Raw genomic sequence first — 14685 nt, 5'->3', positions numbered from 1 at the left:
CTCGTGACCTGGTAGGTGATATGCATTGGACAGCTTTTACTTTAAGGCTAAATTGGTGCAACTCTCTCCAGGAGATGCAGCAGTACCAAAGAGCCTTGGATGATGGTATTCAGGCCCCTGCCACATGCAGCGGTGTCTCTCATGGGTGCGTGCAGACAGCGTGCGTGCCGCCAACTCTGGCTACGAGTGGCAGCTAAAGGAAAGCGCCTCGGGAGCAGGGTGTGCGGGCTCATCCCTGGGACACCGTCCCCGCTTGAGCCGTGGCTGTGTGGAGCTCGCAGTCCCCAAGATGAGCCTGGATGGCGGGGTGGCCGCTCTGATGTGTGTCTGGGGATGCCGCAGGGGAGCGCTGAGGGTCACCCTCCGATATGTCAGTACACGGAGCACAGGGCTGAAGTTCTCACTTTTGCATCTCCTTCACCTAGCTGAGAAGCTGACCCATAAACACAAGCTGACTGACACAGTAAGCTGCACAGCCTGTTGAAAGTAAGAGGGTAAATTCCTGGGCTGGCCTGGGAAACTCTCCCACTGGGGGTTTGGAAAATCTCCCGTCTGAGAGAAACAGAGGGCTAATTTCTAACAGACCATGCCTTTGTGATACTTATTTCTAGGAATCCTGGTTTGGCCCATCCTCAGGTTTCTGTTGTGTGTTTGGTTTCCTCTTTTGCCCTCTAGTTTGTACAGCTGAACACAGGGAGCTAAGGGAGGCTTGGCTTCGAAGAAGGACGTGAAAGCAGTGTTTGGAGAGGGCCAGATTCAGAGGGTTTTGTGCAGGACAGGAGGATCAAGAGGAAGGAAAGCAAGAAATCTCCCTCCTGCTTTCCCCTACCTGCCTGTCATGGTTTTCTCTTCATTTTCTGTAGTCTATGCAGAGCTTTGGCTTTTTCCTTCCCCAGTTGATGTAAATGTGTTCCTTCTGCCTTTTGGGCTAACTTTTGGTAATGAATGCCTCCTTTCTCAGGCCAGTCCCATCTTTCCACCAAGTACTGCTCCAGGAATACCATCAGAAAACAAACACGAGCCCTCAAGAATATCAGGTGTGGTTTTGAAATCACAATATTTTAACCCTAATTTGGGTTAGATTCTCTTTGTTCATCCTCATGACTGTTGACCTTAGGGAATTCATCTTATCAGGCTTTTCTCCAATGGTGGGAAGCTTCATATTTTCTTTATCTATTTAAGTGAAAGCTGAGATTCAGCAGTGATCACTTGATTCCACTTGCTGAAGCTTTAAACAAAGCACTAGAAGTTGCAAACATTGAAGTAAGATTGTATTGGCTGTGAGCGCTGGGAACGGAAACCCTGCAGTAACTAGGTCGGTTGATAGCTGTGGTATCGTCAGCGTGCTACCCATTAATCGCACTGTAGAAAGGACTGTAGCAGCTTAAGCAAGTGTTGACTAGTACTAGCACTGATCACTATCTTCAGTCTGTCTTCTTCTGTGCCATTGCCAACCCACATGGTGTGTTTTTAACCCTTAAAATTCAATTTTTTTCTGTCAATCACCTCCACTCATTTCTTACCTTCTTTTGTCAGCCTTTTTGTAGTGCTGTCTAGTATCTGTAGAACCCTTGCTCAGGGATTAATCCCCAAATGTAGTAGCCAGTTGCATTATTTGGACAAGCACCAGGGCAGCGCTGAGGGGAATGTTGTTTTGTATGGATGTAAGGGAACACAACGTCAGGGAGCTGTTTATCCGCGCTGCTCCATCGCCAAGACTGCAGCAGCAACATGTTCTTTAATCCTGGGGCAAATCCAGGTTGTTACTTTTTGGAAGCAGCTTCCAAAAACATCCTTCTTTTTGCCCTTTAGAAACATCTTCTGGCTGCACTTCTGTTTTCATTAAGTTAAATACCTGCTAGCTAAATGAACCAGTTAATCTGGTGAGAGCTGAAGGCTTGTCTGTTCATGAGGTGTTTGTCTATGGTCTTTAGCTTACACATATAGAAATGGCCTGTGTCAGTTCTGCACCAGCTTGAGACAACTGGTCAGAATTACTGGCTGGATATTGAACATTCACCACTTTGCTTTTGCATGGTAAGTTTGCAGAGCAATGTAACATCAGCGACTACTGCTTGTATTTCTGTATCTCTGTTTCGTACAAGTTTGGCCAGTTGAGACTGGACATTGCTTTGCATCCTGCCTGATGGCCCCTTACCTATGGACCCTCTGTTGCCCATTGATCATGCTCCCTGCTTAAATGTTGATCTGAGGATTTTAAGAGGAGGGCCAGAAGGAGTCACCCACCAGCAATGGATCGAGAGCAAGGAGCTGAGGCACTCTTACAACAACAGCAGAGATATAGAAACAGATTTCTGACAATTCTTCTTACTTGTTTTGCTTCCCACAACCCCTGTGCTGGAGCTGACAGAGCCCTTATGAATCTGTCAAGCCTGAGAGGGACCAGAAGAGAAACATGGGAAGACACAACTGTAGAGCTCATGGCAGCCTCAAATAAGGGAGGCCAGATGAGGACTGACAGGAGTTTTTCTGGACTGAGAAAGAACACACTGAGCCAGCCTAGCATCCCACTGGGATCTGGAAATTTCCTACTCTAGGTAATGAGCAGGTTGCTGAACTTGCAGATGGCAATGGCCCCATGTTTCTGAGCTGGAAGGGAGCTCTCCTGTGAGTGGCCTGTCACTGCAGAGCTCTCCCAAGGTGCAGCCTTGGTCTTCATCTTCTTCCTCTTCTTCCAGACCACACGTTTCAGGAGTCTCCAAAACAGCATTGCTGCAGGGGTGGGTGATCCATGACCAGGTGGCTGGTGTTGGCTGCTCCACCTTTTTCTTCCTCCTGGTGCTGCCAAAATCACCACCAGAGCTGCCTAGGAACAAGCAGGTAACTTGCAAAACTGAAGCCACCCAGCAGCCTATTAACAGCTACATCTTTAAATTTCAACCTATTTCCTGATGGCTGTGGGAGGGAGCAGTCTTCCATTGGAGGCAGCCTGTGGGAAGGCTAGCCCCGACAGGAGGAGGATACGATAGCAGAAGAGGAATCTCAGAAAGCTTGTGAGTTCTACCCAGAGTCCCAGCCCTGCAGTCGCTTCCACTGCACAACCTGCTAAATACTGCAGAAAAAAACTTAGAGTGCAGAGGACCCTGCTGGGAGACACACAACTGTTGAGAATACCAGCTGCTTAACACGAAGACAGTTCCTGCGTGTCGAAGCAGAGATCGGGACTCCAGCTGGACACAGATATCAGGGCTCATCTAACCAGGAGCTATTTTCTAGCACAGCACAAAGTAAGATCACTGAGGCCTGAGATAATCTTGTCAGCCCTGGAAAGTTGCTAGATTCTTTGTCTGTGTTTTCAGTACATTGAGCTAATGTTTACTACCTTAAAATATCATGTCCTCAATTTAGCTATGGGGAAACAAATGTGATTTTATTTATTTATTTTTTTTTTGAATATACATCCAAAGTCTGTGGGCCTGATTTCCTATAAATGGCAAGCTGGCATATTTGATTCATCACACTTGTACTCCTTCCTCTGAGCCGAAGTCACCTTCCACTTTAAAACCCACTCCGTGAGCCTTTTCATACTCCTCCCTCTGGGCAACTGTGGTTATTCAAAGTTAGCAAACAACCACGATTTTTTTCAGCTGGAGACTAGCCTGTCCCATCCCCTCACTCTTGAAGAGCACCACCTATTTCAAGAGCAGTGTTACTCTGTGAGTGCTGCATTTATTATCTTTCCAAATTTTGCTCTTGGACCATTTTTGCTAGTATTTTAGGTGGCTGGAATGTTTCTGGAATAATTGCTGTACTCCGTTTAGTTTTTCTTAGGGGTATTGGAGTAGTCAAGGCACTGTGCTAAGTATCCCGATGAGTGACTCCAAACTGTGCTTTCACTTTATGTGCGGGAGAGATCCCAGCTCACCAAGCTGTGTGAATGCCAGATCATTTGGGCTGAGGAGCCAAAGGCTGGTTGTTACCCTAATCCCATTACTCCCGTGTGTGTCACTGGCTACAGATGTCAGCAAGCCCTAACCCTGATGTCTCGACGGGCCAGCTGAGCTTGAGAAATCTTTGATCCCCTGCTCATAGGCCTTTGAAGAAGCGGTGGTAAAAGACTACTATTTAAGTAAAATGTTTATTCTATTTGAAGAAGCTGAATTGCGGTCTGGGGGTGCAGTATGGTCACTCCCAAAGCTGCTGGCAGAACAAGCTGAGACATGACTTCACTCTGTCCTTGTCCTTGTAGGCCAAGATGAGATGTAGCCAAACAAAGCTGGAAGGATTGAAGACTAGCGATGGGGCTGAAGGTAAGACTCGTACAAAATGCAGTAGCGCGGTATGTGGTAGCTGGTGAGTGCTGTAACCAGCCTCCCCCCCACAGAATAGTCTTTTCCTTTTTCCTGGAAGGAGGATGTTCTCTCCTCTACATCTTACATTACTACGGCTTTTTAAAGGGAACACATAAGTGCTTCCCCTTTCCCCCCTCAAGATATTCAGTCTTTGAAAAGCAGCAGTTATTTCCATTCCCTATTGTATGTTTATCTACTTGGACCTGCAAACAGGGAAAGAAATGCGATTCTTAAAAGTTAGTTTCTTTCTAAAAAAAAGAGGCCCATTTTCTTTTAAATTAGTCCTGAATGCTTTCTTAAAGATTTTGCCAGTGTTACTCACAAAAAGGCTTTCTAATCAACATCAGACTCCCTCCTGCTTTAGTTTATGTAACTATTTGCTTGGGTCATTTGTCTAGTGCTAGCTGCTATGCCACCCATTTGAATTTAAAAGCGTCTTCTCTGTATTACTGGTTCATGGCCATTTATGCACAAATAATTCTCCCTCTAAGTAAATTATACCTTTGATCTCCATAAGTGGACGCAAGGAACTGGGGCCTGTGCTGGACAAAGTAGAGGCCTGTTGTCCTCAGTGATATTTTGATCTTGTCTTCCTTGTGCTCCTCCATCTTCTGCTGCAGCCAGGCTCCAGCGTCCAGTGCACCAAGGTAAGAAACGCGGCCCCCATTACTCAGGCGCTTGTTTCGCAGCTTGATGAAACGTGACCACCAAAGATGCTGTTGTAATGAAGGAGAGCCGTTCTGCGTAGCAAGAGCTGGGAAGCGTGGTAAATTGCCATTTATAGTGAATTATATGAAGGAGCGTGCTTGATGTTAATGAGCAGTAGGGACGCTGGTCGGACTGAAACTGCAGTTCTTGAGTCTATTCATAGAATATGCTAAGTGGCCCTGGGAAATGCTGACAGTGTGATTCCAAACCATGGGAAATAAAGCTAATTTCAGATTTTATTGAAGTCTAAAGAAATGCTGACTTTTATTTTTCATTAAGGCTTGTCGATCTCAGCCAGTTCTGAGTACACATACCTAACTGATGAGTTCACACTCCAAGTGAAGCTACAGAGCTGCAGCTGAGTTCTGCTTCAGTTTTGGACTGCCTGGAGCGTAGAAATGCTGGCCCCAGAGTCAGTGTGGTCCTTTAGGTTCGTAGAGATGGATTTTTGCTAGTTTGTAATGCAGATTTCCTTCTCATGTTCTAAAAATGCAGTACCCTACGTGCTATGTAGGCACAGAAGAGAGCAACTTGGCCTCCACACCACTTTGCTGACTAGCCTCGGGCTTCTTTGTTGCCTTCTCTGCAGGGCTAAGTCTATCAGATTTGAAACCCACATGGACCCAAAGCAGAAGGAAATGATTCAAGTGAAGCCTAATCTAAATGCTGAAGCCAAATGAGTTTTTTTTGCCACAGATCCTAACAGGGAAAGGGAGCAGGAGTCTTTACATAAGGGAGTCACACATTTTGTATGATGCTCACAACAACTCCCAAAATAAGAGTAATGTCTTTAGAAACTTCTGTTTGACTCTCAGTATAAAGTAGCTCCTGCTGCTGGCTGACATGGGGTCACTTTCTATTCTGTCTTGTTATCTGGAAAATAAAGACACCATTGCTAAATATTATTACTCTTGGAAGTGAGTGTTTTTCACTGGAAAACTGAATCTTGAGTAATTCATTCTTGGGTTTCCTTTTCTGACATAATGAAGGGCAGAATCAATTGGCTCCCTGGTGACCGACCGCTGAACGTTCAGACCTTGCTCTCTCTGGGGGGAAAAAAAGCAAACTAGAGGAAACAGCAATTTACATATTTTCAATAAATAAATGTAGAACTTTTGGTCAAAGTGCAGTTTGACTTAATACGCCCACACACACGTGCTCCCCTATACAAAGTCAGTACACAATTCTGTCTTAATTTCCATTACATTTTTTCCTCCAGTGGTATTTTGTTTAGTGCACGGCTATGGTTTAAATTTTCAGTTTGATGGTGAGAAGAATGGTGAATGTCTGATGAACTTAAATTTTAGTTTAAAAATTTTTGATTATACTGCCAGCTAATTCTGCAGCATTGCTATAGCAGCCGAAGTTTCAGCAAGTTTTAAAATACTGTTAAAAAAAATGGAGCTTTTGCAATTTTTCAGCAGGGTGTCTTAATTGTCTCTTTTGCAAGAAATCCAAATTTGCATGAAACTAGTCTTTAGACAGCAGTGTTAGTCAGCTTTCAATACAATTCCTACGTTATTAGTAACCGTAACTCTATATGGTGTGAACCACGGAGCTCAGGAGTGTGTAAGTGCTGCACTTCACAGCTTCCAGCTATCTGCAGCCTGTGGAGGAATTAAGCTGGTAGATTGCTGGTAAGTAGCTGGGCAGGTAGAAGAATATAATCTGATCAGAGGATATGCTGTAGAAATGTAGATTTTGCTGAGTCTTACCAGGAGTAACAAATCGTTATTGCGTCATAGGTAACTGAATTGTGAATGATCTAAAGTTAGAAACCGTGTAGGTGAGTTGTTAATATCTTTATTGCGTGAAGTGCAATGATTTAAAAAATAAAAAGTGCTGAAAAAGTTGTAGCATTTCTTGATGAGGAAAGGAAATTATTTGAGACTGCTTTAACTGCCTGCATACTGTATTTGAAGGTGCTACACTGTTAGGAGCATGGATATTTGCCAGTTTGTTTTTTATAATAAGAGTAATCTTAGCTTAACAGAACCATAACTTTCCGTCTACAGATATAGCAGATTCGTAGCTGCTATGGACAGAAAAGAACATTGCAATTTTATAGACCAACCCCTTCTTCCCCCATGTGAAGTAGGCCAGGGTTTCATGCTCGGTAAGAGTATATGTCGCGGGCCCTGCTTTCCCTGCTCGCCAGGTGCTAGCTGGCAGCCCGGAAAGGCTGGGACCCAGCGCTGACCGTGCCGCGCCGCCTCCGAGCTGGGCTACCCCTGGGGCAGGAGCGTGTGTGGAAAGCTCGGCGGCTGCGGGGAGCGTTGGGCTCCCACCAGCTCGCAGGCTCGGGTTCGCTTGCGGGCTTGACGTACCCCGTGAGTCGAAAGCGCCGCGGCTGCGGACCTCGGCGGCTGGCAGGAGCTACGAGCCTCGTGGATGCTGCTGAAGCTCCTCGGCAGCCGTCAGATCGGGGCCTGTGCAATAAATCAGGGAAGCTGTCGGGAATGTAGGGCATTGGGACAGCTGCGCGGGGCCCGGGAAGCAGCTCGGGAATGCTGCGACGCTTTGAACTTGGAAACCCTGGCGGATGCTTGTGCTGGCTGGTACCAGGGCCAGGAGGTGGAGCCCAGCGGGCCAGCTATGTTTAGTGCTGCTGATCCTCGGGAGCGAGCCGAGGTTCGAAGATTAGCGGGTATGGCATTTGAGGACGAGGGGACCAGACCATTCTAGACTTGTGAAAACAGGTAACTTTCTTAAAAGTTTGTCACTTATTATTTTGCTTATGCTTTAGAAATAATAGTTTAGCTCTTCTCCCAATCTACACTGATTTAAAAAAAAAAAAAAAAACAGTGTCATTTTCCCAATTAAAAAGAGAATGGAGAGTTTTCATATTCTAGAAGAATTTCCATTTCCATGATAACCTACTGCCAGTGAGAGACAGAAAAGCTTCAGAATTTCACACTCCCCTCAGTGTGCCTCGGTGTTAGAAAAAAGATAGGTATTCTTAGGTTTGTTTTATTATTCCTTTAGAAAAAATATATAAATAACAAAAATATAACAATTATCTAAAAAAATTAGATGTGTATTTGCCTTTTTATTGCTTCCTGTCTACAATAATGACCTGTTCCTCATTTCACTTCCCCTCCCCTTTTAAAACTACAAAAGATTGTCTCCTGTATAAAAAATGTTAATAAAAAAGGCTAAGAGGGTGTATCATACCATATGTAGTAATTTTACATCTTCCACTTTTTCCTCAAGATTCACTTCCATGTTGATGTATTTTAGAAATCATCCAGCTAGCAGTGACATGCCAAAACAATGTGTTCATTATCAGAAGTCCACTAACTACCCAATCTTATTTTTACAGCCATTTCTGTTTAATGATACTGCTTATGAATAGATGGGTAGGGAAGGGTTAGGATCAAAGAGTCAATCACAGATTTCGCAATGTTTTCCATGGCAAAACAACATGTGTTGAGTTAGCTACTCCACAGGAGTCTGCAAACTTTCATTAAGTGTGATTTTCCTGGGATTACTTTAGCTACCGATTTGTTTTCTTTCTTCATATGACAAAGCTTTGCCCAGGACGAGTGCTCTGAAGTGTCTTTAGTCTGGGATAGCATTTTGAAGGGAGCTGAGAGCTTTGCTTGAAGAAGTACACAACTCTTGTCCTTAGGAGTATTTCAGATCTGGAAATAGTCATTTTAGGCCTCAGAGCGAGTGCTCCAACACTTGTTTACCAAGGAGCGGGTGATCAGGGTGTTGTTCTGGGCTAGGATTTTGTGAGCTGGCTCTTACAGACGAGCTGTTCCAAAGCAACTGGATCTGCACGGCTGCTGTTGCCACATCCCTCTCCATCAGTTCATGCCCAAAGCAGCCACCTCTTTCCAACGAGGCACGTGCATTCAGGCTGGGAATACCAGACTGCTTAGTCCCACTGGTGGTTTCTGTATATTCCAGGGCTTTTTTCTGTGCCGCTCTGCTAGTGCAGGAAACCTGGGATTTGAGGACAAATTTGCCGGTTGTCCTTCTTCTGGCATCCCATGATTTCTCTATTTTTTTGAAAGCCAGTACCGTTTTCCAAGGCTTGTTAGTCAGCTTGGAGAGAAACCACTGCACACCACAGCGCCTATGATGGATGACGGAGGGGAAGCAGCTGTATGTGTATTAGAAAGCAGGTGCCATGCCATTGAGCATATCTGGCAACAAGGAGAAGAGGAAGAAATCGCGGAGCTCGTGGTGAATTAACTCTTCCTGAATTAACTTGATGTGCTGAAGCCTTGCTGATGACCAAAGTGAAGGGGTAGCTGCAATTGTAAGATGATAAAGGTCACATTCCTAGAGATTTACCCAAACGTCACCCCAAAGGCACAGCAGCAGCTGGCCAGTGTGAGAGGAGCTCTGCAGCATGCAGGGTGGCTGGTTCTTGCACGTGAAAGCTTGCTACCCCACAGCTGCTATTAGGTACCCACTGACCAGGTTGTAAATTTAGGATATTATCCTTGACTGGTTGCCAGACAGGTGTGTACAGAACCAGAAGTAGCTGGTGGCATGGATCTGCAAGCGTGGAGGGCCCTGGTAGCTTTGTAAGTCTGAAATCCCAAATCTGGGACAGAGGCATGCATGGGACACATATCAGTTCAAAATATGTTTTTGTGAAACCTATCTTACCTTCTGCTTTGGCAGATAAAGCTTTTCATGGTTGCTTGGATTGGTGAAAGGATCTGTTAAACTTGTGAAATGCCTGAAGGTCCCAAAGATGAAGAGGTGCAGTGCTCCTGCCTATTACCTGGTCCTGGCATTGGCGGGTTTGAGGAGAAAGCTATTAGCTGTGGCTGAAGGGCGAAGCTGGAGTCCTGTAGTACAGTGTTCTGCTAAGGTGTGGCATAAAGGAAAGGCCTGTGGTGTAGCAATTTGTGAAAAAATACAATTGCCCTTAATGTGAGCATGAGGGGCTGTGGTTGTGCTTGTGGTTATGGGGCCGTGTGGGAACATGGCGATAACACTACATCAGCTCAGGGAACTGTTTTTGCAGGTATCTGTCTCACTCGTGCTAGGTTAGCGATTGTATCTGTCATCTGCTGTTCTGCAAGAGCAACTCCCTTCAAGTCTGCTCCAGTGTGGCTAACAAGAGCTGAAACAACTTTTATGCCTTTGACTCTTATTTCTCCCTGAAGAAAAGCACCAAACACCGGTAGATTCTGTCCCATCTCACATGGTTAGGCAGTGTTTTCATGGTGTCTTGATGCTGTAGGGGCTGTAGAAAAAGAAATAGGTCAGTGTACCTGGCAGCAGTGACTCAATGTCCATTCTTCTCAGCTTTGGAATTCCACTGCCAGGGTCTTCTTCCAGCCTTGGATAATGGGAGATGGGAGGTTACTTGGTGGAAAAATTATATAGTTTTTTTCTGCATAGGAGCATTATTCTAAGGAATCTTGTTTTAACCTGAGTTTATTACAGTGGTGAATGGCTATTGGGATGAGCAGGAATAGTGGGGATTTGCATGAGCTAGGAACCTGGCCTGGCTGAGAGAGGACGGGAGTTGACAGGGACATATGCAATACTAATTGCAGGGCCAAATTAATAAGCACATCTTATTGATGCCAGGTGGCTTTTGTGCTTCAACAAAGTATGTACTCTTCTGTAATCCCCTCGTCCCCTCTGCTGAGCAGCAGCGAGCGCTGCGCATGCAAGTGGTGGGACTGCACCGTGGCCAACGGGGCACGCAGCCCTGGCGCTCGGCTGTAGAGATGGAGGCGTGCAGGGACGAGCGCAGCATTTGGCTGCAGAGGATGTCCCATTTCGTCCCTTGTGACAGGGCCTGCCCTCGTCCTGCCACCTCACTGCTGCAGACACACACAGTGAAGCATCACTGGCCAGGGCGAAGGCTAAGGACATGCAGTGCCAGAGGAGAGGAAGATCTGCAGAGTAGTCAGCCAGAGGGCAGTGAAAATGGAAAAGATGAGTAAGTGGTGTCTGGGGAGATGGAGCACAGGCTTGCCAGGGCCCTTAGCTATTCACGTGCCGGGGCAACAATCTGGGCTACAGTTGCCATTTCCTGGTGCAGTTGCCATTTTTAACAGGTGGTGGGAGGAGGAGAGGCTGCAAATGGGTGGCCTTGGAAGAGTTCCTTCCAGCCAGGATGCTTTTATCCACTGTTTATCTACAACAGTTGAATGCAAGTCAATGTCACCCACAGCACACACAGCACCCACTGGGCTTTCTGCAGGGTGATGGTGAGAGTCTGCTCAAAGTCAAGGAAAGGATTTTAGCAAGTTCTGTTGTGTTCTCTGTACTTTTCTTAGAGGTCTTTTATCACATGAAGAGATTTCATGGTACTTTCTTCCCGATCTAAATCCAACCTCTTCCTCCTTTAATGCTGTTTCCATACACCTCTTCTTTTTCACTTAAAACACCTTAGTCAGTGCTTTTTGCCAGCACACTCAAAATTTAAATCCCTCAATAGTTACTGAACTCACTCTTGTCCTCTTCCTTATGAATTGCTATTATTGTCACCTTTCCTTTTGCTCAGTACTGACTATTGTTTGTAACTTTGCTGAATGACTTATTTCATTATCTTTACATTTTGTGCCTACTTGCATCAATATCTACTGTATTGATGCTGTCACTTCCCAGCACCTCTTTCTTTTTGAAGCTTTCTCTCCACTAAAACTTCTACTAATGTGAAAATCTGTTCTCTCTCCTTGTGCTGAAAAGTATTTGTTTCATATTTTTCATTTATTGTACAGCTCTTCAAAATGCTCCTTCTGTTGCTCATTCATTATCGGTTATTAGCCTGCACTTGTCCTGCATCTTCACCTCAAATGTCTCACTTCTTTCTTTTATCTGTGGTAACAATCCCCATGTTACAGTGAGGCTTTTTGATGTTCGCTTAGCAGGTTGTCTCTGTTGCTCTCCGTTCTGTGTGATCAGTGATCAGTGCAAGGGACTCAGCTCTTAGACTTTCACCTCCTTCTGTATTCTTGTTCAGCGCCCTACACTTGTCGCTCAATTGCTGCAGCTCACCTTCCTTCATCTGTTTCTTCCTTTAGCTCAGAACCCTTCCTCAGACTGTTTAGGATGGGTATCCATTAGCAGTAAATTACTATTAAAAGATACCATGGATTTCCTTTGATTTTTTTTATTTTGTTATCTGTGAGTATTGTTACTTGAAAACCATCGGGTTTTGCTTAATTCTAGAACCTGATATGGAGTTTAGGGGCTCTCCACAGCAGAGAAAAATTCTTGGGACCATACTGGCACACAACTTCTCAAAATAGTTACATCTTTATTTGGAGGAAATGCCACTGACCCATTTAGGTGGCACGCTGCATTGTTGAGCTGTGTGTGAAAAGTGCCTGACGCTGGTGGTATTCAAATTCAGCACCACCAGAAAAACACGAACATCAGTGGATGTGTGCAAAAATTTCAAGTAGGCCTCTAATTTTAGGTTTTAAGCTTTCCAATGCCCTGCTGAAGATGCCTTCAAAATCTCCAAAGTCACTGACCTCTTCAGAAAATATTGGCCAAAATGCTCTGTGAATAATTTACATTGTTAAAAAATACTAACAAAGCTTTATAGAAATGAGTAATCATTAATAATTGGCTTCAGCTTCTTAGGAAACACGCAACTGCTTATTTTGAGAGAGATGCTCAGCACAGCTTGAGAAATAACAAGCAATCCCCCTGCTAGCACAGGAATGAAGACAATAGGACGTAATAGCAACCCAAGGATCCTTAATTCCAGACATCCTCAGTGACGTTTGCTTTCAGAACTGTAAGTGCCTGGATGTGACTGTATACATACATGTGCGTATTATGAAACAATTGCTCAATGAATATTTTTAATTAATATTTTCTTTTTAAATGCCCTATTTACCCTCTTCACACAAGGTATTTCTGCCATGTGTTGTTTTGATTGAAGTAAATGTACTCCCTTAAGATAGCTCCTTCATGGCAGTTCATAGATATCTTTACCCTCTTCTAATTTTTTCCCTCCCACTGCTCATTCCTTTATTCCCTCTTACATTTTCTAAAGTGAACTATACAGAGTTGTATCAACCCCAAGAGTTAAAAATCAAAGGACTGGGGCAGACAAGAGGATATATTAGATAAAAGATTTATTTTAAGCAAAACATTTTTCTTAGATCATATACATTTTATACCTAATGTTTTTGCAACAAGTAACACTTCAGGTTATTAGTATTTTTATCTTCAGCTGATGAAATGAGTTATTGCAATGCAACTGTACTATATGAAGTAAGCTGGCAGTTGATTTTCTGTTTGCTGCTTATGTTGTTTGGGGTCCTTCTTGCTTTTCCAGACATAAAATGAAATATTGACAGAACAATCTCACAATTAAATCTGTGAAGCAGTTTTGAGTTTTGGCTCGGCGCGAAATAGGTTTAAGCTTTCAGTTGTTTAAGATCTTAATGAAAACAATTTATGTGCACAACCAAAACTGACATTTTTCAGTCTATTTTTAGAAAGGTTGCCTTTTATCAGTAATTCTAACTCTGTTTTGCAAAGCTGCAATTTGCCTGACCCTTGGGCAAAAGTGGAGCTTATCTAGCCTATGAAAATCTGGAACTGGTTTCTTCCTGGATCAGTCCTGGAGACCTGAGCACATGCCGCTCTTCCTACAGTTTTCGTGAAGGAAGCCTGGCACCTGCTGAAGAGAGCACAAGGCTCCGTACGCCGCCCTGTGCGGGCATGCAGAGGCAGCAGGAGGAACAGCCAGGGCCATGCGGAGGTCAGGAGCTCAACGGTAGTGCAGGTTCTCTGAAAGGTAAAGATATATTATGCTTATGATTGATATCTGACATTTAGGAGAGGGATGTAGCTGGCTGCTAAGAGAAGAATTCATGTTCCTCCTTTTTCCTATAGCAATAAGGGGCAAGAGGGAGATGTGCCATCTTTTTGTCACCATCCACAGCTCTCCCACTCTGCTATCATGGCATCCTTTGATTTGCGTGAAAAACTTTCACCTCCCTCTCCCTCTCTGTCTCTCGCCCCTACCTCTTACCACGGGTTTCTTCAGCTTGGAAGTAAATGATTTGTTCTTGTTACCCTTTCATTATTTCTTCCGTTGCTGTAGTGCTTAGGATCCCTACACGTGCACCAGGGCCCAGCTGGACTAAGCGGTACGTACATAAAGGAGTTGGAGGAAGGAAACCTGTGCTCACGAGCCGCAAGAGAGCGGTGATGTGCCCTGGCCACGCTGCCCAGGCTGTGGGGCTGGAGACCAGGCCAGCGCTGCGCGGCAGGGTGCGCGCCCGCTGCTCGGCGCAGACACGGCCCCACGGAGCTCTGCCCAAGGGTGCCCGGGGATGCTGATGCGTCTCCTCCCTGCCTCTGCGGAGGGAGAGGCAGTCCGGCCGGCCTGGTAGCGCACGGACAGGTTAACCCTGGTGGACTCCATTACCGGCCTCTGCGTGTCCGCATAGTTGTTGTTGCCGTCGTGCCTGCGCTGGTGTCAGGGCGGCCGGCGCTCAGGCATGCTGCCTGACCTGGAGGCTCCTGCTGCTTCAGTCGGGCCTTCTAGGAAGGGGAGCGCAGCCAGTTTAGCTGTCTACATCAGCTCCGTGGTATTGCACAAGGCTTCATTTAGTACAGGGTAATGACCTTAATTTAAGCATGCATATCCCTGCCCTTGCCTCGCTGCTCTGCATTATGGCTATGCAAGTTTGCTTGTGCTAAAGGGCAGAGC

The 14685-nt window shown here is 45.2% G+C and overlaps 1 long non-coding RNA gene across 1 annotated transcript; it reads left to right on the top strand.

Moving 5' to 3' along the window:
- The first annotated feature begins 3141 nt into the window (after positions 1–3141).
- On the top strand, positions 3142–5863 carry LOC106484737 (uncharacterized). Its single transcript, XR_001292619.2, has 3 exons — positions 3142–3248; positions 4211–4271; positions 5301–5863. It is a non-coding gene; the product is annotated as an uncharacterized lncRNA (long non-coding RNA).
- Positions 5864–14685: the final 8822 nt, after the last annotated feature.

The sequence above is a fragment of the Apteryx mantelli genome, chromosome 9 (assembly GCF_036417845.1).
Source record: "Apteryx mantelli isolate bAptMan1 chromosome 9, bAptMan1.hap1, whole genome shotgun sequence".
Classification (NCBI taxonomy): Eukaryota; Metazoa; Chordata; class Aves; order Apterygiformes; family Apterygidae; genus Apteryx; species Apteryx mantelli.
The sequence above is the reverse complement of the archived record's forward strand: the minus strand, read 5'-3'. Positions and strand labels throughout refer to the sequence as shown.